Here is a 22359-nt window from a genome sequence, read left to right as displayed (position 1 = left end):
CGCTCAAGCCGTGGTTGAAGATGGTGGTCGTACCGGCTGGGGTCAACTGATCAATGTACCGTACAAGTCTGATAGATTTGGCCTGGGATTTAGCTCTGAAAAGGTAGTCAAAGATCAGATTAATGATGTAGAAGATGCTGATAGCGATTGCGACTTGGATAGCTGGATTTTCCCAACAATTGGTGACGGACTCAACAATTGGAAGGCTGAAGACACTATCCCGATTTCCTTTAGTCAGGAGTAATTGTTATTGCCTATTTTAGTGTTGCAAATTTTTAATTTTTACAATTGAACTTAAAGCATTGTGTCTATGCCCGGGGCACAAATAGCTAATTTGTTAAGGGTTTTGTCATTTTCATAAGCATATTCACATTCAATAAATCAATGGACTTTTTGCATTCAAATATTGCGCTCTTTATCTTTCCTGTCATCTTTTAAACAAGCTATGCTTTCTTACACACACTCACGTAACAAATTGCAGATCCATATCCACTCTGGATCCTGTTAATAATAATTCTACTACTGTTCATTATGACTTTGAAAATCCGATCTACCAAGCCGAGGGTGGAAGTGAGGAAGATTGTGAAGTACCTGGAGAGCTTGCCAGACTGTTACTGCAAGAAGAAAAGACTATACAGCCGCATGAGGAATCAATTAAAACTGTAAATCTGGGTACTGAAGTAGACAAGAAAGAAGTCAAAATAGGAGCAGGCTTAGAAAACAGTATCAAAGAAAGATTGATTCAGATGTTACATAACTATGTAGAGATTTTTGTTTGGTCTTATGAAGACATGCCAGGACTGGATACTGATATAGTAGTGCATCGTTTGCCAATGAATGAAGATTGTCATCCTGTTAAGCAAAAGGTTCGTCGCATGCGTCCTGAAATGTCTGAGAAAATCAAAGTCGAGGTTATGAAACAATTTTATGTAGGTTTTCTGGCTGTTACTTCTTATCCTCAATGGGTTGCTAATGTGGTACCAGTGCCAAAGAAGGATGGTAAGGTGCGAATGTGCGTAGATTACAGAGACTTGAATAAAGCGAGTCCCAAAGATGACTTTCCACTTCCGCACATTGATGTTCTGGTAGATAACACCGCTCAACACAAGGTATTCTCATTCATGGATGGATTCTCAGGTTATAACCAGATTAAGATGGCACCTGAAGACATGGAGAAAACTACGTTTGTGACGCAATGAGGCACTTTCTGTTACAAAGTAATGCCATTCGGTTTAAAGAATGCAGGGGAAACATACCAGCGTGCTATGGTGGTTTTGTTCCATGATATGATCCATCATGAAATAGAGGTATATGTGGATGACATGATAGCCAGATCTCATACTGAAGAAGAACATCTCGATCATTTATACAAACTGTTTGAGAGGTTGAAGAGGTACAAGTTGAGATTGAACCCGGACAAATGCACCTTTGGAGTAAAATCCGGTAAACTCTTGGGCTTTATTGTCAGTGGTAAAGGAATTGAGATTGACCCGGCTAAGGTGAGAGCTATTCAAGAAATGCCAGTTCCCCGTACAGATAAAGAAGTCAGAGGTTTGTTGGGACGCTTGAATTACATCGCCCGATTTATTTCCCATTTGACTGCTACCTGCAAACCCATCTTCAAATTACTGAGGAAAAATTAAGAGATGGTATGGAATAATGAATATCAAGAAGCTTTTGACAAAATCAAGTAGTATCTCCAAGAACCTCCAATTCTGATGCCACCAGTTGAAGGAAGACCTCTAATCATGTATCTGACCATGTTAGAAAATTCAATGGGGTGTGTGTTGGGGCAACATGACGAGTCTGGTCGAAAAGAGCATGCCATATACTACCTTAGCAAAAAGTTTACCGACTGTGAAACAAGATACTCACTGCTCGAGAAAACTTGTTGTGCTTTGGCTTGGGCTGCTCGCCGACTAAGACAGTATATGTTGAATCATACCACTTTATTGATTTCTAAGATGGATCCTATCAAATATATATTTGAGAAACCTGCCCTCTCCGGAAGAATAGCAAGATGGCAGATGATTTTAACAGAGTATGATATCCAATATACTACTCAGAAAGCAATCAAAGGAAGCGTGTTAGCTGATCATTTGGCTCATCAAGCAGTTGCTGATTACCAATCTATGAATTTTGAGTTCCTAGATGAGGATGTCATGCTTGTTATTGATTACGAAGAACCTGGACCAGATGAAGGACCCGAATTGGGATCCCGATGGACTATGGTTTTTGACGGATCTTCTAATGCATTGGGCAATGGTGTTGGTGTTGTAATTATTTCTCCCAGGGGTTGCCATACGCCTTTCACTGCTAGACTATGTTTTAACTGTACCAACAATATGGCTGAGTATGAAGCATGTATTTTGGGACTCAAGGCTGCTATAGACATGAGAATCAAGTTTTTGAGTGTGTACGGAGACTCAGCCTTAGTAATCAGTCAGATCAAAGGAGAATGGGACACTAAACATCTGAATCTCATCCCTTATCGAGAGCGGGTGTTAACGTTAATCCCATACTTTGAAGAGATTACATTCGAACATATTCCACGAGAAGAGAATCAGTTGGCATACGCATTGGCTACCATGTCATCTATGTTCAGAGTCAGATGGGATGATGAAGCTCCCACGATCACCATTGCACGATTAGATGAACCAGCATATTGTTATGAACTTAATGCTGATGAAGTAGAAGAGAAACCTTGATTCCACGAAGTGAAAAGATATTTAGAAACTCAGGAATACCCTGAAGGGGCATCCATCAATGACAGAAAATTTCTGAGGAAGTTCTCCGCTAAATTCTTTTTGAGTAATGGAGTATTATACAAACGTAATCATGATTCGACTTTGCTTCGCTGTGTGGATAAAAGGGAAGCAGAAAAGATTATGGAAGACATGCATGACGGTATTTTTGGGACTCATTCTAGTGGACATACGATGGCCAAGAAGATTTTGAGATCAGGGTATTATTGGTCTACCATGGAGGCTGATTGCCACCATCACTCCAGAACTTGTCACAAGTGCCAGATCTACGCGGACAAAGTACATGTACCTCCTGCTTCATTGAACGTGTTGACAACACCTTGTCCCTTTGCAATGTGGGGCATTGATATGATTGGAGAGATTAAACCTACTGCTTCTAATGGACATCGTTTCATTCTTGTTGTTATTGATTACTTTACAAAGTGGGTAGAGGCGGCCTCATTTGCTTCTGTCACCAAGAATGTGGTGGCACGGTTCATCAAGAATAGTCTTATTTGTCGGTATGGCATCCCTGAAAGAGTTATCACTAATAATGGTACCAATTTGAACAATAAGATGATTACCGAACTCTGCACGCAGTTCAAAATAAAACACCACAACTCTTCTCCATACCGGCCAAAGATGAATGGCGTCGTAGAAGCTGCTAATAAGAATATTAAGAAGATCATACAAAAGATGACAATAACATACAAAGACTGGCATGAGATGTTACCCTTTGCCCTTCATGGTTATCGCACTTCGGTGCGCACTTCGACAGGGGCAACTCCTTTCTCTTTAGTCTACGGAATGGAAGTTGTTTTACCAATGGAAGTTCAGATTCCCTCTCTAAGAATTATGAAAGATGCAGGCTTAGATGAAGATGAATGGATTCAGACTCGGCTCGATCAGATAAATTTGATTGATGAAAAGAGACTTGCGGCTGTTTGTCATGGGAAGATATATTAGAAGCGCATGACCCAGGCGTTTAATAAAAAAGTCAAGAGACAGGTATATCAAATTGGCGACTTGGTAATAAAGCGTATCATTCTACCACAAGGTGATTCTAGAGGCAAATGGACTCCCACATACGGAGGGCCATTTGTAGTTAAGAAGGTATTCTCTGGTGGAGCCATGATGCTTGCTACAATGGATGGCGAAGACTTCCCACATCTCGTGAACGCATACATAGTTAAAAAATACTACGCATAAAAGAGACCCGCTAGGTCGACGTATCTAGGCAAAAGTAAGGGCATCCCGGCGAACCAAAAGGGTTCGGGCAAAAATTAGGGATAAACATATAAAAATGTACACCCGGCAAGTCGAAAACCTAAAAGGGCGGCTTGGGCAGAAAAGGGTATCCTGGTGGACTGAAAACCTGAAAAGGCGGTCCAGGAAAAAATTAGGGATTAAAGCGTATGACTATGTCCCGTTCTCGGTCAGCCTCACCCAAGTCAAAGGGACTGAACAAGCCAATCACTTCTATCCGACAACAGGAGATGAGAGGCTTGAAGATATAATGACAGTAGTGGAATTAAAATCAATAGGACTTTTTCTTCATAGCTTTTCTTTATCTTCTTGACAATTTCCTCTTACTAGGATTTCTGTCTCCTTGTACTCAAATTTCCTATTTATAGGCCCTCTTTCCAAATCAATACAATTTTATTTCCAAAAAGATGTTTTCGTTGTACTTTCTCTGTTTTGTTTGCATAAACGTCCATTGATTTAATTCGAATTAATATATGCATTTGAACATGATTGATGTTTACCAAAAATACATGCATAAAATAGTAATAGCAATTACTAAAAGACTTTAGGGTCGAGGATAAAGTCTAACCATGCTTTCCGATGAATCCAGTTGCTAATCCTATTCCCCAGCAAAACCAGTTATTTCCCAAAAGAAATTGGCATTACTAGACAGACTGGTCATCTCTTTTATCCCCAGCCAGGTCCTGTTGAATATTTCTACCATCAGGCAAGCAATCAAATATCCCCAGCTAAGAAAGGGTCATCAATACAAATATCTCCAACCAGAATATGGGGATTTATGTTCCCCTGGCAAAGTTTTTCAGACGCATAATTCATTCATGCATCATTTCGCATCATATACATGCATGCAATGTTCGCATTTATTTTCGAAAGCATAAAACATCTCATGCATCATGACATGGCATGAAGCTAACTTTATTTTTCAGGTTAATTATCCTCCTGATACAGTCAAAATAAAGATCCATTCAGACGGATATCTTTATCGATTACATTCAAGATTCAAATACATCTTTCAGATATAATCCATATGAACATCCATTCTGACAAGCACTCTGATATCCTCCTAATTGTGGCATCTTTAAGCCCATCCCAGACATTTATTGCAAATACAGCATATACCAATATTATCAGATATAGCCTAACGTACGGTTCATTCTGATTCAGCCCAACATATGATTCCTTCAACTATTTCAATACGGTCTAGCGTACGACCCATTTGGATGTTCATTTCCTCAGATACTACCTAGCGTACGGTACATTCCAAGGTGTAGTCTAGCGTACAACTACCTTTTGTCAGATACAGCCTAACGTACAGCTCATTCTGCAACTCAGATACGATCTAACGTACGATCCATTCTGATCTTCATTCCTCAGATACTACCTAGCGTACGGTATATTCCGAGGTGTAGTCTAGCGTACGACTACTTTTTGTCAGATACAGCCTAACGTACGGCTCATTCTGCAACTCCGATACGATCTAGCATACAATCCATTCTGATTCTTACTTCATCAGATACAGCCAAACGGAAGGCTCATTCTGCAACTCAGATACGATCTAGCGTACGATCCATTCTGATTCTTACTTCATCAGATACAGCCTAACAGACGGCTCATTCTGCAACTCAGATACGATCTAGCGTACGATCCATTCTGATTCTTACTTCGTCAGATACAGCCTAACGGACGGCTCATTCTGCAACTCAGATACGATCTAGCGTACGATCCATTCTGATTCTTATTTCGTCAGATACAGCCTAACGTACGGCTCATTCTGCAATTCAGATACGATCTAGCGCATGATCCATTCTGATCCTTTATCCCCAGTGAAGTCGGCAGCCTAATGGATGACTCACTATACGGTCTAGCGTACGACCCGGTGTGGCACCCATGCCTTCAAATGGGTCTGATGTACGACGCACTCTGAAGTTCTCATCATCAAACTTCCTGGATGGCATCTTTAAGCCCATCTCCATCAAGACTAACTTTTAATTAACAAGTGCAAATTTTGGGGGCATTCTAAGTGTTCAATAATCTTCCACCTCCAGACCACGAATGACGTACATACCATTCTAACTCTCTCGGTTTAAGAATATTGAACAGGGGCAGCTGTCATACCCCAAAATTTGCCCAAGACATTTTTCAAGGCATTCCAACTCATTTTTCAAGACATTAATCTTAAAGGAACAAAGACCCAACACACAGGTGGCCAAATCCAGAAAATGACTTAAACTGGCTTGCTCGCTAGGCGAGCAAAATCCTTCGCCTAGCGAACTCTTCGCTGCACCACTCGCCTAGCGAAGCTTGCGAATACCAGAAATTTTGGGCTTCATTCTGAGCCCATTAGGTCACAAAAACTATTATAAATACCAAGACCTCATTCAGAAAAAGGGGACAGACGGACAGAAACCCTAGCAAGGAAACACAAACATAGACAGCAAACCCTGGAGGCTAACCAAGAGAATTCAGAGCAACCCTAAAGGAAACCCTGAAGGAAACTCATCTGCACAAAGGTTACCTCTGCCCAACTCAACCCGACACCAACCCTAAGAGTGATCTGCCAATTCAACGTTGCAATTCAATTGCAAACAGGTTTGCACTACCACTACCGCTTTATGCTCCCAATTTACATATGACATTATGGTTGAATTTATAAATATATCTTAGGTTTTGCATGTGGATTTAAGTATGCATGGATGTCTTGAATGTTTAACCACGTAATTTCTGTAATGGATGCCATAGGGTTTGGAGCTTACTGAAATCGTATTGTTATTAAAATCAAAACCCGCAACTGTTCGCTAGCACATCGCTAAGCGAACATGTAGCGAGTGTTCGCCAAGCCTTCGCTAGGCGAGGCAGTAGCGAACATGACAGTCGCTGATTTTTTTTCTGTTATGTTCTGTGTTTATCTGACATGTCCTATCATAGCTGTGTATTATTTGTCTGACATTATTACTGCTGCGATTCCTTTGTTCGGTGCGACTATTGATCGCACCCCATTTGGTATTCTGACCTGTTTGCTAAATTTTGTGAGGGCTCACATATTCCCGAGGAAGGTAGCTTGCTAGGTATTCCACTTTATTTGTGGGATACCCTTGTGGAGATTCATCCTAATTACCTAACTGATTACAAATGTTGCCTTTGAATATATGATCTTGGCCCTCTCTTTGTTGCCTTACGGTATTACGGTCATGTCCCGCGAATGTGGGGATACACTTAGCAAAGGCCCTTAGATTAAATCATCATGTCCCTATAAGATAAATCATAGTCCCTCGGATGTTGCCTGCGAATATATGATTTTGTCCCTCGATGACCCTCAGTGGTAGCCTACGATTAAAAATGATGATCGTCCCTTCGAATGCTAAGGTATCCTTACAAATGTTGCCTTCAATGACTAATCGACGACCCTGCGATGTCCCTTTACGTCCAAAGGATAAGACTACTTACTTCTCAATAGTAAGGACAGTTTTACCTTCATAAGGATAGGAAATGCCCATAAAGACCTTGGGTAGGTATAACTCTTAAATGCTGACTCACAACTTAAAACACTTTTCACACCTCACACTTTGCAAAACATCTATTAGAAAATCACCACTTGGTATACATTCGTACTAGAATCATTGCCAAGTTATATTTTTCTAAACAGCTTTCAAAATTAAACGAGATAAATACTTTGTATACATTCGTACAAGAATCATTACAAAGTTAAACTCTCTTTTCAAAACATTTTCTAAACAGTTCTCAAACACTTTTTCGGACAAGAAAAACATAAGTGATGAAGCAATTAAGAGCCCATGGATAACCATGGATACAAAGGGTGCTAATACCTTCCCTTTGTATAATGTACCTCCCGAACCCAAAATCTAATCAAGGTCTTTCCTGTTCTTTTCCGCCTTTCCTTATTGGATAAAAGAAAAGTCGGTGGCGACTCTTGCTATCCGCGACATTTGCCTTCCAAAGCAAAAACACAAAAGTCAGTTCACCGTATGACAGGGATCTTCTGACTTGACTTGTCATCAAGTTTTCTTCTCAACTGATCTGGCACATTTCTATGTGTTATAGATCCCAATACCCTCAAATGACTCAAGCTAGACTTGACACCAGACCAACATTCTTCTGGCGTGATTTCTTCTAGCTTCTTCGTCGGACATCTGTTCAGGATATATGTCGCAATCGACACAACTTCTCCCCATAATTATTTGGGTAGATGCTTGCCTTTCAACATACTTCTAACCATACTAATGATGCTCCTATTCTTCCTTTCTGGGACTCCATTCTGCCGTGGAGTGTAGGGTGGCACCACCTCATGCATAATCCCTTCTTTCACACATAATGCATCGAAGTATTTCGACACATATTCTCCACCACCATTAATTTTTAAAATCTTGATCTTTCGACCGCTCTGTCTTTTGACCATAGATTTAAACTTAGCAAATACCTCGATCACTTCACTTTTCTTCTATATCAGGTAAGACCACGGTTTTTGACTGAAATCATCTATGAATGTAACAAAGTATTTGTTACCTCCAATCGAATCCACCTAGAGAGGACCACATACATCAGAGTATATGACTTCAAGAATTGTCTTTGACCTACTTCCTGCATCCTTACTAAAGTTGTTCTTATGTTGCTTCGCATGTACGCGTTCTTCAGACACTTCGTTTGGAATATCGATTTCTGGTAATCCTGAAACCATATTTCTTCTCTTCAAATCTCTGATGTCTTTGAAATTGAGATGGCCAAGTCTATAATGCCATATCCATTCATCTATGTTGGCTGTTGTTGCAAGGCACTTATGCTCCATCACATTTAGTTCAATCTTAAGGGTTCTATTTTGAGACATTGGAGCCTTCAAGATCAACCTTCCATTTGAGTCGAGAACTCTCATCATCTTATTTTTGATTGACACCTTGTAGTTCTTTTCGACTAACTGCCATATGCTGAGCAAATTGCTCTTCATGCCTGGTATGTACAACACATTTGAAATTACTGACCTCTTGCCATCTTTCCTCATAATCAGAACATCACCAACACCTTCAGCGGCTAGAGTGATGTCATTTACAAATTTCATCATGTTCTTCATTGAGGGCTTTATATTGACAAACCAATCTTTCCTTCCAGATATGTGTGATGAGCATCCTGAGTCCATGTATCATTGGTCCTTGAATCTATCTCTTCATCTCTTGTTATAACCATCATAAATATTTACTCTTCTTCATGTTTCGCCAACTTTACATAAGTTTCTTGATTCTTCTGCTTTTCTAGACAATCACTAGAATAATGACCATACTTCACTAAATGTGACTCTTGTCTGGCTTTTAACCACTACCTCTTCCTCTATCTGTAACACCACCTATTTGGTTTCCTTGGTTCCAAGGTTTTCTCTGATTTGACCAATTTCCTTCTTTCTGATTTCGACCAGTCGAATTGTTGTAGCCTCCTTTGCCTTTGTTGCCATTCCAATTTCCTTTGCCTTTTCTTTCTTTTGCTGATTGAGTCTGCAAAGCCATATCTCTCTTTGACTTTCCTGCAGCTCTTTCAACCATTCTTTGCTCATGATATTCAAGTGTCCCTTGAAGCTCTTGCTTTTTTCAATTTTTACAAATCTTTCGACTATTTTATGGCTACTACCATGTGGTCGAACTTTGGAGCCAACGACCTCAAGATCTTTCCAACAACAAATCTTGATATCAACACTTCTCCACATACCTTCATTTGATTCACCAGTTTCGTAACCTTCATGAAGAAATCAGTTATGCTTTCATTGTCTTCCATCTGAAGCAATTCATACGTTCTTTTGTGAGTTTGTAACCTCACTTTTTTCACCTTCTCCGCGTCTCCAAACGATTTCTCCAGAATTTCACATGCTTCTTTCGTTGACTCTGCATCACTAACCTTTTCAAAGTTATCTACATCAACATATTGATGGATTATAAAGAGAGCTTTATAGTCTTTCTTCTTCAATTCTTTATGTGTAGCCTTTCCTTGATCTGTCACGGCTTCTGCAAGCGTTGTTACTCCTTCCTTCATAAGATACCAAAGATCTTGATAACAGAACACAACATTTATCTGCTTGCACCAATTCTCGTAATTGTTGTTCTTGAGAATCAGAGAATTTGCTGGAAAATTCCCGTTTGGATGATTCGTTGCCATGGTGATTTTCTTCCCACGAATCGATTAACCGGAGCTCTTGATACCATATGTTGGATGTCCCCCAAAACCTATGGAGAATTTCAATCAATCTTGATGAACAAGATTGTTATCACCCACACAATAACAACGTTAAGAGAAGAACAATGGATAAATAAAGAAAGCGAAGAACGATGAAGGAGAAGAGGAATTAAAATTCTGCAGAGTTTCTCTCTGCCCACAAACTGTGGAAAACTTCTTATTCACTTTGCAACTGCAAAATACTGTGAATACAATGTTATAATGCTCTATTTGCTTAATTACAAAAATAAGGGTTACTCCCTCTATTTATAGATTTAGGTTAACTTGGACTTCAAGTCAAAGCACAAAACTATAAAAGCCCAAAATAGCTAACACTACTAAAATAGGCCTATGTCGAAATCCTATGTGAAATAACATGCTTCGACACTTCGACACTAACACAACTCCACACACTAGATCCTATGTTGATGCGATATTTGTGAACTACCATAAGCATCTGGTGTTAGATAATGTGCGTAGTGTGCCATTTCCTCGTCCATGGAGTACGATATGCAATTACATCTAATGATTTTTATAGAATGTCTCATCCTTACGCGGGATCAAAGACAGAAGAAGATCCCCATATGTCAACTATAGTCAGGAGTAAGGGTGTGCAAAATATTTGATTATAAGACCCAAATTCATAATCGTATCCTTTTTAAATATCCAGATATAATGAAATGGTTATCAACCTGATTATTTATAAATGGTTGATTATCCGTCCATATTTTATTTTTGGTTCGGGTTATTATCCAAAAACCCAAAATGCATCGTTTTAAATTTGAACTTCCAAATTTAAATTTGAGCAAATTTTCACAATTTCAGTGGCTCGCTCCATTGCATCAAATTTTCAGGTAGACCCATTTCCCCTAATCCCTACTCATCTTTTTTCCTTAATCAAAGCTTATCTTCTACTGTAAGTAAATTCTTCTATCGACTAAAAATATTGAAGATTAGGTAAGAGAATCATAACTTTCATCATAGAAACTCTCATTTTGCTTCTAATAACTCTTAAGGTTCATAATAGGTTCTCCCTTGTAAGAGAGATTGTGGTTTAAAAGTACTAATCTGAGCTATGCATTATAGTTTTTGGTTGATTGGGTTTATGAATGTCTTGTGAAATTTGTGGTTAGGTTGTACAAGTTTATTCATGTTTCAGCTTTTGTATTGTTTAATTTTTGTTGTAGTATACATGCTTCTGCATTTGATTGACTCTGCAGTTTGTTTCAAGATCCAGTTTCATGATTTCTAATTGTTAGAAATTAGGATTTATATTACTGAGGAAATGAGGGGGAACGGTAGACAAGAAAAATTGAAAAGAGGGTTTGGAACAACTTGGAACTGATATTTTTTATGCTAAATTGTTAGAATGTTGGTTACATGAGTTTTGCTAACAGATGGAAAATCCTACATAGTTTCATTGGTTGTGGTTGTTCTTGTCTTGCATATTAGGGAATGTTTTGTACTGACAGTTACATGATTTGGTTATTTACAAAGTTATGATTTTTCATATGGACTCAAGCTAGGTAGATGAAATAGAGAATTGTTTTATGTATAATTTGTAATTATGAAATGTTTATATAACAATGATTAAGAAAACTCTTGTTGGCTTGGTTGTTTCTTTTGATCTTAGAGTTTACTTACAGTAGAGAAAATTTGTAGTGAATTTTGTAGCTAGAATTTACTATAGAATAGGCACAAATTTTGCTAAATTTCATTAGGAAATGATGAAGAAACGTGAGCTGCAAATCTTACCAAAATTATGTCCCGTTTATGGAATCCTTGTAGTAATTTCAAAAACTGTGTTAATTGATAGCTTAAACTGAAAAGCAAATTTCATATTCATAAACTAAGATTATTTTGACCAAGTTACTAAGATGCTTGAGTGACTGGGGACTTAATAAAATATTGACTGTCACACTTGATAATGCATCCTCAAATGATCTTGCAATTAAACATTTGAAGAAGAAGCTATTATCTTGTGACCGCTTAGTATTGAATGGAGTAGTACATAAAAATTATTGTCCTTCACAATATGGTACTGCCTTTATGTTTCTATTTGACTAGTAGAAAATTACCAAGAATCGTGATTTTTTTATTTGATTTTTTAAAGGTTGATTTGATTTTGTAAAGTTGTATTTTATTAGTTGTTAGGAATGTAATATTGTGTTTGGAGCTACCACAGGTTATGGCTTATGATCAATATTGCTCTCAAAGTAAATCAAGCATTTTCAAGAAAAAACCATAGTTTGCTTGCTTGTTTTTTGTTTTTTGTTTTTGTTTTCTTTTGTCTTGAATTAGAATATGATGGACTGTGTTTTTGTTTCTTGTAGTTTTGAGGCATGTTCTTGACACCGATTTTAGAGATAATTTGAAAATTAAAATCTAGATATATTTTTTACTTAGACGAAATGTATTTCTAAGGAAGGTATTTGAGAAATTTTTACTTAAATAACTCAGTTTATCAAATAAATATCTAACCTAACCAATTTTTTCATGTATTCCCAAATTAATGTTGGAAATTATGAATATTAATTGCCATGAGTGTGTTCCAATATAACAAAATGGACAACTGAGTTAATGGCAATAAATGTTTGCAAATAGTCCCACATAGAAAGTAGAGTTAACTTTAGAAGCATTTATAAAGACCTTGAAACATTAAACTCACCAAAGGAGGCAAAGAAGATAAGATGTCACATGGACATATGTGGTGGTCCCAAGCACTATGTCATTTTACACATCCAAAAAACCCCTCATCGGTGTCGCCACCGACGATATCGGCTCCAGCTCCAGGATTGGGTCCGAGGGCGTGGGTGTAGAGGCGGCTTGTAGGCGGCACTTGAGCACTTAGGCATGACGCATCAAAGCAATCGGGTTATTCGCGGAGTTAATGAGGCGGCGCTCTGACCTTTGATTTCGAATTCAAAATATACAATGAAATAATGATGCATTGTATTACACTAGATGGCAAGATAAGATGACATTCCTACTGACTGTTCTGAAGGTTTACTATGTCTTAGATCCTGAGTTAACACCGATTCTTGAACCAACCAAAAAAGACTCTGAAGAAGTCAAGAAGGAGCGCAAGAAACGTAAGGAGGACGAACTTCTATGTCGTGGACATATTCTAAACACGCCGTCTGATCGTCTCTATGGCCTCTATACGGATAATCCGCCTACAATAACAATCTGGAAAGCACTCGAGTTCAAATTCAAGGCCGAAGAGGAGGGTACGAAGAAGTTTTTAATTTCTAAATATTTTGATTTTAAATTTATAGACTCCAAGCCCATTCTTCCCCGAGTGCATGAGTTGCAAGTCCTGATGAATATAATAAAAACGGTAAAAATAGACATCCGTGAGACTTTTCAAGCCGGTGCAATCATTGTAAAATTACCACCTTCTTGGAAATGCTACAAAAAGAAATTATTGCACACTTATGAGGACTTCTCTTTGGAGAAAATCCAGAAACATCTTCGAATCAAGGAAGAGTCGAAGGAGGGGGAGAAATCAAAATATGCGGGTATTTCTAAAGACAATTCCATGACCACCAAAGGAAAGAAGAAATATGATGGCATGAAGAGTCATCTTGGACCAAAAAAGGAACATAACAAGTTCAAGAACTCTGGCAGTCAGAAGGGTCCGAAAAACGAATGTTTTGTTTATGGAAAACCTGGACTATATGCTCGAGATTGCAGGCACAACAAGTCAAAAACCGAGATCAATGCAGCTCATGCAAATGATGACATAATTGCAATCATGAGTGAAATTATGGCAATAAAAGGAAAAGTTCGAGGTTGGTGGTATGATACATGCGCTACAATGCATGTCTCTTATGACAAGCCTGCATTCAAAACCTATTTTGAGGCAAATGATGGACAAGACGCACAAATGGGAAATGAAGTACGATCTAAAGTTATTTGAACCGGATCAATCGAACTAAACTTCACTTCCGGAAAGAAAGTCACTCTTGTCAATGTGCTTCATGTCCCCGACATGAATAAGAATCTTGTTAGTGGGGACTTATTGGGAAAACCGGGTATTAAACCTGTTTATGAATCAGGAAAACTTATATTGACCTGTAATGGTGTATTTGTTGAAAAAGGATATTCCATTGAGGGAATGATCAAACTATGTACTACCGACAATATTATTAATGAAATTTCTAATTCCACTTACATGCTTGAATCAGTTTATTTATGGCACAATAGATCAACATATTCCGGTATTAGTTCTATGAAGAGACTAATTAAATTTGGATTGATTTTATGTAATATAAATGATTTCACAAAATGTGAATTATTTGTTGAACCAAAGATGATTAAGAAACCTTTCAAAAGTGTTGAAAGAAACACAAATCTACTTGATCTTGTACATTCAGATTTGTGCAAATTTAATGGCATGTTAACCCGTGGGGGAAATAGATATTTTATTACATTCATCTACGATTCTTCTAGATACACCCATGTATATCTCTTACAGAATAAAGATGATGCTTCTAACACCTGTAAGATTTATAAAGCAGAAGTAGAAAATCAATTAAGTTGAAGTATAAAAGTCTTTAGGAGTGATAGGGAAGGTGAATACTTCTCTATTGAATTTGATGCATTTTATGAAGAACATGGCATAATACATGAATGTTCAGCACCTCGCACACTACAACAAAATGGCATGGCCGAAAGAAAGAATTGAACATACCAAGAGATGATGAATGCCATGTGGATGCATTCTGAGTTACCCCTCAATTTATGGGGTGAGGACTTACTATCCGCTTGCTACATAATTAATAAAATTCATTTAAAGAAAACCGGTATTTCACCATATGAGGCATGGAAAGGCATAACACCAAATATCAGTTACTTTAAAGTGTGAGGGTGTATAGCTTACTACAAAAACATGGATCCTAAAAGAATCAAGTTGGGTCCTCGATGGATAAGATGTGCCTTTGTAGGATATGCATAAAACAGTAAAGCATATAGACTCTTAAATTTAGAGTCTAATGTAATTGTAGAATCCCGGGATGTAGAATTCTTTGAAAATCTTATCACCAAGGATAAAGTATCAGAGTCAGCCGCAAATAAAGAATCTTGTGAATAAGATTCTTCTCGGTTTGTAGAAATACAACCTGAAGGCACTTCTCGAATCATTGAATCACAACCCGAGCCTAGAATTAGCAAGAGAGTCCGGAAAACAAAGAATCTAGGACCAAAAGAAATTGATCCTCAATTTATTTCCTTTTATCTAGTTTAAAGAAATTGTAAGAATTTCGTTCAAAGTATTTCGGTCATTCTTCAACTAGAGGATTATCCTAAAACTTACAAGGAAGCAATAACTTCAAGAGACTCCTCCTTTTGGAAGGATAATATCCAAGATGAAAATGGATTCAATTGTGTCAGACCACACTTGGGAACTTGTTGACTTATCAAATGGATCAAGTCCCATTGGATGCAAGTGGGTGTTTAAAAGGAAATATCAGAGTGATGGTACCTTAAACACTTATAAGGCCATATTAGTGGCAAAAGGATTTAGACAAAAGGAAGGTATAGATTACTTTGACACATATGCACCAGTAGCAAAGACACTCACAATTAGATTGTTGTTTGCCCTACCCTCTTTGAATAACCTTATAGTTCATCAGATGAATGTTAAACAACATTCCTAAATGGAGATCTCGATGAGGAAATCTACATGGAACAACCAGAAGGCTACATGCTTCCTGGAAATGAGCTAAAAGTGTGTAAGCTTGTCAAATCCTTATATGGCTTAAAACAAGCACCAAAACAATGACATCAAAAATTTGATTTTGTGGTACTATCAAATGGATTTATTCCTAATTCTCGTGACAAGTGTTTATACACAAAGGTGTGTAAAAACACTGTAGTATTCTTTTGTCTCTATGTTGATGACATGCTAATAATTAGCAATGATTTGAATGGAATTTTATAGACAAAGAGGTTTCTAACTTCCATTTTAAAGATGAAAGATCTGAAGGTAGAGAAAAATAAGAAAGGGGGGTTTGAATTGTTTTCACTGATAATAAAAACTTTTGAAAACACCACACACACGAAAAATAAAGCAAACAACACCGAAGTTTATCCTGATTTGCTTGAAATTCAAACCTACTCCAGTCCACCAAGGCAAGGTGATTTCACCTATAATAAGGACTTAATCTAATAATCTAGAAAGATTACAATAAAAACGTCTAAGAGAACAATGATCTCTTAGCCCTCTCAAGTCTACAGACTTCACAAGTCACTTGAGGAGATATTCAACAACTATTTGAGAATTACGAGAAAGTGTTTAGTGGTTCTAGGTAAGCAATTTTAACACAGTAAGAACAATAAAAATTCACACTAAGAGCAACAAATTGTGTGAAAAGATTTGAACAAGAATTAATGAAATATTGAATTGGAGTTTGCAGTATTCTTGTGTAATTGCTTCGTTGTTTTATATGATAATGATTTGGCCTTTATATAGTGCTTAGGATATGATGTCGTTGTCTGAAGTATTGATGTGATATCTTGCCAATGATGGGACTTAATTAGAATTAAGTTTGTTGTCCTTTCCATAGAAATTTGGGAGAGTATTTATTTTTTTCCAAATAAAGATTCATAACATATATGGAATACTTCGTTACTAAGTCTTGAGGTTGATCTGTTAGGCGTGAATCAGAGTGCGCGAAATCCAGATCTTCTTGTAGAACTAGTATTCTTCAGATAGTTGTTGGAAGTGATTTTATTCAAAAGTTCTTGATTGGTATTCAGTTGGACCTTCTTTATATGTATGAATCAACAGAGTAACTATGTGTGGAATCCTTCAGATTTAGAGTGTCTGAGTCTTCAAACTTTAGATGTTGTGAACGTCGTTGTCTTCAGAGTCAGAGCAAATACTTTTTGGCTCTAAGTTAATTGTTCTAGACATGTGTGATGATAGATGTTGTTTGTCAGATCTATTTTTTGTTAGAGTCCTGCATACTTAGAGAAGACCATACTCTTTCTTCCCCTTCGGTTCCTAGGTTTGATCAAGAGAGATTGCGGTATTTGCTCGTGAAAATGTTTATAACCTTGGAGTTACCTTTCACAATAGTGGAGCATCCAAATTTTCATGAATTTGTAAGTGGCTTGAACCCAAAATTCAATATTATATCACATAATGCTTTGTTGCTATGGGATGTAGAAAAGGAAAAATTGAAAAACTTTCTAGCCTTACATTGTCAAAGAGTTTGTCTCACTTCCTATACATGGACGTCTATACAAAATCTCACATATATGTGTATCATTGCCCAATTCATTGATAATAATTGGAGATTGCAAAATAGGGTTCTAAGTTTTGTTCAAGTCCCGAGCCACTCGACGGGTATTATAACAAACAATATTGATGCGTGTTTGACTGACTTGGGACTTAATAAAATATTGACTATTACACTTGATAATGCATCCTCAAATGATCTTGCAATTAAACATTTGAAGAAGAAGCTATTATCTTGTGACCGCTTAGTATTGAATAAAGTAGTACATACAAATTAGTGTCCTTCACAATATGGTACTGCCTTTATGTTTCCATTTGACTAGTAGAAAATTACCAAGAATCATGATTTTTTTATTTGATTTTTTAAAGGTTGATTTGATTTTGTAAAGTTGTATTTTATTAGTTGTTAGGAATGTAATATTGTGTTTGGAGCTACCATAGGTTATGGCTTATGATGAATATTGCTTTCAAAGTAAATCAAGCATTTTCAAGAAAAAACCATAGTTTGCTTGCTTGTTTTTTGTTTTTGTTTTCTTTTGTTTTGAATTAGAATATGATGGACTGTGTTTTTGTTTCTAGCAGTTTTGAGACATGTTCTTGGCACCGATGATGTTAATGCTGAGGATTTGAGGATTCTTATTATTACCACTAGCGTCCAGACGGGCACTTACGTGCCCGTCTGTCCGCTTTCTCCAATACTGATGCGCATAAAATATAAATCGTATTATATTTTTATTTATTTTTATTTTTATTTTTAATTATTTATAAAATATTTAAAGATAATAATGTGAAAAATAATAAACCGTTGTATAACCGTCGTTTGTGGGAAAGAGAAGTTAAGACTTAAAATAAAATTGAAAAGGGTATATTTTGAAGAAAAAAAAGCTACACTAAATTCATGTTTTCCCTTTATATATTTTGAAGAAAAAAAAGCTACACTAAATTCATGTTTTCCCTTTATATATTTTGAAGAAAAAAAAGCTACACTAAATTCATGTTTTCCCTTTTCATAATGTTTACAAAATACAAATTTTCATAATGTTTACAAAATACAAATGAAAATATAACTAGTATGTATATGATATACGACCTCTATACGGATAATCCGCCTGCAACAAAAATCTGGAAAGCACTCGAGTTAAAATTCAAGGCCGAAGAGGAGGTACAAAGAAGTTTTTAATTTCTAAATATTTTAATTTTAAATTTATAGACTCCAAGCCCATTCTTCCCCAAGTGCATGAGTTGCAAGTCCTGATGAATAAAATAAAAGCGGTAAAAATAGATATCCATGCGACTTTTCAAGCCGGTGCAATCATTGCAAAATTATCACCTTCTTGGAAATGCTACAAAAAGAAATTGTTGCACACTTATGAGGACTTCTCTTTGGAGAAAATCCAGAAACATCTTCGAATCAAGGAGGAATCGAAGGAGGGGGAGAAATCAAAATATGCGGGTATTTCTAAAGCCAATTCCATGACCACCAAAGGAAAGAAGAAATATGATGGCATGAAGAGTCATCTTGGACCAAAAAAGGAACATAACAAGTTCAAGAACTCTGGCGGTCAGAAGGGTTCAAAAAGCGGATGTTTTGTTTATGGAAAACCTGGACTATATGCTCGAGATTGTAGGTACAACAAGTCAAAAATCGAGATCAATGTAGCTCATGCAAATGATGACATAATTGCAATAATGAGCGAAATTATGGCAATAAAAGGAAAAGTTCGAGGTTGGTGGTATGATACATGCGCTACAGTGCATGTCTCTTATGACAAGCCTGTATTCAAAACCTATTTTGTGGCAAATGATGGACAAGAAGCACAAATGGGAAATGAAGTACGATCTAAAGTTATTTGAACCGGATCAGTCGAACTCAACTTCACTTCCGAAAAGAAAGTCACTCTTGTCAATGTGCTTCATGTCCCCGACATGAATAAGAATCTTGTTAGTGAGGACTTATTGGGAAAACCGGGTATTAAACCTGTTTATGAATCAGGAAAACTTATATTGACCTGTAATGGTGTATTTGTTGAAAAAGGATATTCCACTGAGGGAATGATCAAACTATGTACTACCGACAATATTATTAATGAAATTTCTAATTCCACTTACATGCTTGAATCTGTTTCTTTATGGTACAATAGATCAACATATTCCGGTATTAGTTCTATGAAGAGACTAATTAAATTTGGATTGATTTCATGTAATATAAATGATTTCACAAAATGTGAATTATTTGTTAAATCAAAGATGATTAAGAAACCTTTCAAAAGTGTTGAAAGAAACACAAATCTACTTGATCTTGTACATTCAGATTTGTGCAAATTTAATGGCATGTTAACGTGTGGGGGAAATATATATTTTATTACATTCATCTACGATTCTTCTAGATACACCCATGTATATCTTTTAAAGAATAAAGATGATGCTTCTAACACCTGTAAGATTTATAAAGCAGAAGTAGAAAATCAATTAAGTTGAAGTACAAAAGTGCTTAGGAGTGATAGGGAAGGTGAATACTTCTCTACTAAATTTGATGCATTTTGTGAAGAACATGACATAATACATGAATGTTCGACACCTCGCACATTGTAACAAAATGGCATGGCCGAAAGAAAGAATCGAACATACCAAGAGATGATGAATGCCATGTCGATGTATTTTGAGTTACCCCTCAATTTATGGGGTGAGGCCTTACTATCCGCTTGCTACATAATTAATAAAATTCCTTTAAAGAAAACTGGTATTTCACCATATGAGGCCTGGAAAGGCAGAGCACCAAATATCAATTACTTTAAAGTGTGAGGGTGTGTGGCTTACTACAGAAACATGGATCCTAAAAGAATCAAGTTGGGTCCTCGATGGATAAGATGTGCCTTTGTAGGATATGCATAAAACGGTAAAGCATATAGACTCTTAAATTTAGAGTATAATGTAATTGTAGAATCCCGGGATGTAGAATTCTTTGAAAATATTATCATCAAGGATAAAGTATCAGAGTCAGCCGCAAATAAAGGATCTTGTGAAGAAGATTATTCTCGGATTGTATAAATACAACCTGAAGGCACTTCTCGAATCATTGAATCACAACCCGAGCCTAGGATTAGCAAGAGAGTCCGGAAAACAAAGAATCTAGGACCAAAACAAATTGATCCTCACTTTATTTCCTTTTATCTAGTTTAAAGAAATTGTAAGAATTCCGTTCAAAGTGTTCCAGTCATTCTTCAACTAGAGGATTATCCTAAAACTTACAAGGAAGCAATAACTTCAAGGGACTCCTCCTTTTGGAAGGACGATATCCAAGATGAAATGGATTCAATTGTGTCAAACCACACTTGGTAACTTGTTGACTTACCAAAGGGATCAAGGCCCATTGGATGCAAGTGAGTGTTTAAAAGGAAATATCAGAGTGATGGTACCTTAAACATTTATAAGGCCATATTAGTGGCAAAAGGATTTAGACAAAAGGAAGGTATAGATTACTTTGACACATATGCACCAGTAACAAAGACACTCACAATTAGATTGTTGTTTGCCATAGCCTCTTTGAATAACCTTATAGTTCATCAGATGGATGTTAAAACAACATTTCTAAATGAAGATCCCAATGAGGAAATCTACATGGAACAACCAGAAGGCTACATGCTTCCTGAAAATGAACTAAAGGTATGTAAGCTTGTCAAATCCTTATATGGCTTAAAAAAAGCACCAAAACAATTGCATCAAAAATTTGATTATGTGATACTATCAAATGGATTTATTTCTAATTCTTGTGACAAGTGTTTATACACAAATGTGTGTAAAAACACTGTAATATTCCTTTGTCTCTATGTTGATGACATGCTAATAATTAGCAATGATTTGAATGGAATTTTAGAGACAAAGAGGTTTCTAACTTCCATTTTAAAGATGAAAGATCTTGGACGTGTTGACACAATTTTAGGGATCAAAGTTGAACGAAATAGTGTGGGTTATGAACTTAGTCAAACACACTATATTGAGAAAATACTTGATAAGTTCAAACACCTAAAATTTAAGGAAGTAACCATTCCATTTGATCATGTCGTCGAACTTCAAAAGAACAATGGAAGAGCACTGGCTCAATTGGAATATGCAAGTGCAATAGGGTGTCTTATGTACTTAATGCAATGTACCAAACCCGATATACCATTTGCAGTTAGTAAAATGAGTAGATTTACTAGTAATCCAAGTAAAGAACATTGGAAGGAAATCACGAGGATTTTTGGCTATCTACTAAAGACCAAAGATCTTGGCCTTCATTATGGTAGTTTCCCTACCATATTAGAAGGATATACCGATGCGAGTTGGATATCTAATGTTGGAGATCATAAATCTACAACTGGATGGATATGTACACTAGTTGGAGGAGCAATTTCTTGGAAGAGAAAGAAACAAACATGCATTACTCTTTCGACCATGGAATCAGAGTTCGTGGCTCTCGTTTCCGCTGGTCAAGAAGCAGAATGGTTGAGGGATCTTCTGTTGAAAGTATACACTTTGATAGCCAAGCCACTTTAGCTAGAGCATTCAACGAAGTGTATAATGGAAAGTCTAGGCATATAGGACTTAGACATTCGTTTGTGAGAAAATTGATTAAGGATGAAATCATTTCACTCACCTATATACGGACAAGCTATACTTTGGCCGATCCATTTACTTAGCCACTGACCAGAGACTTAGTAAAAACAACCTCGAGAGACATGAGGTTAAAACTCCTTGAATAAGAGTTCCAACAACGGTGACAACCCAATCTTATATTAACAGAACATTAACTTCAAGATTCAATGGGTAACAACAAGTCATTGATTTGGATGTAAGTCAGGAATTGGGTAATAATGTTGACTATTTTAAATAGAGGGTTGAGGTTTTCAAAACCTC

This window comes from Lathyrus oleraceus, chromosome 7, assembly GCF_024323335.1.
Source record: "Lathyrus oleraceus cultivar Zhongwan6 chromosome 7, CAAS_Psat_ZW6_1.0, whole genome shotgun sequence".
Classification (NCBI taxonomy): Eukaryota; Viridiplantae; Streptophyta; class Magnoliopsida; order Fabales; family Fabaceae; genus Lathyrus; species Lathyrus oleraceus.
This window is presented reverse-complemented; position numbering follows the sequence as displayed.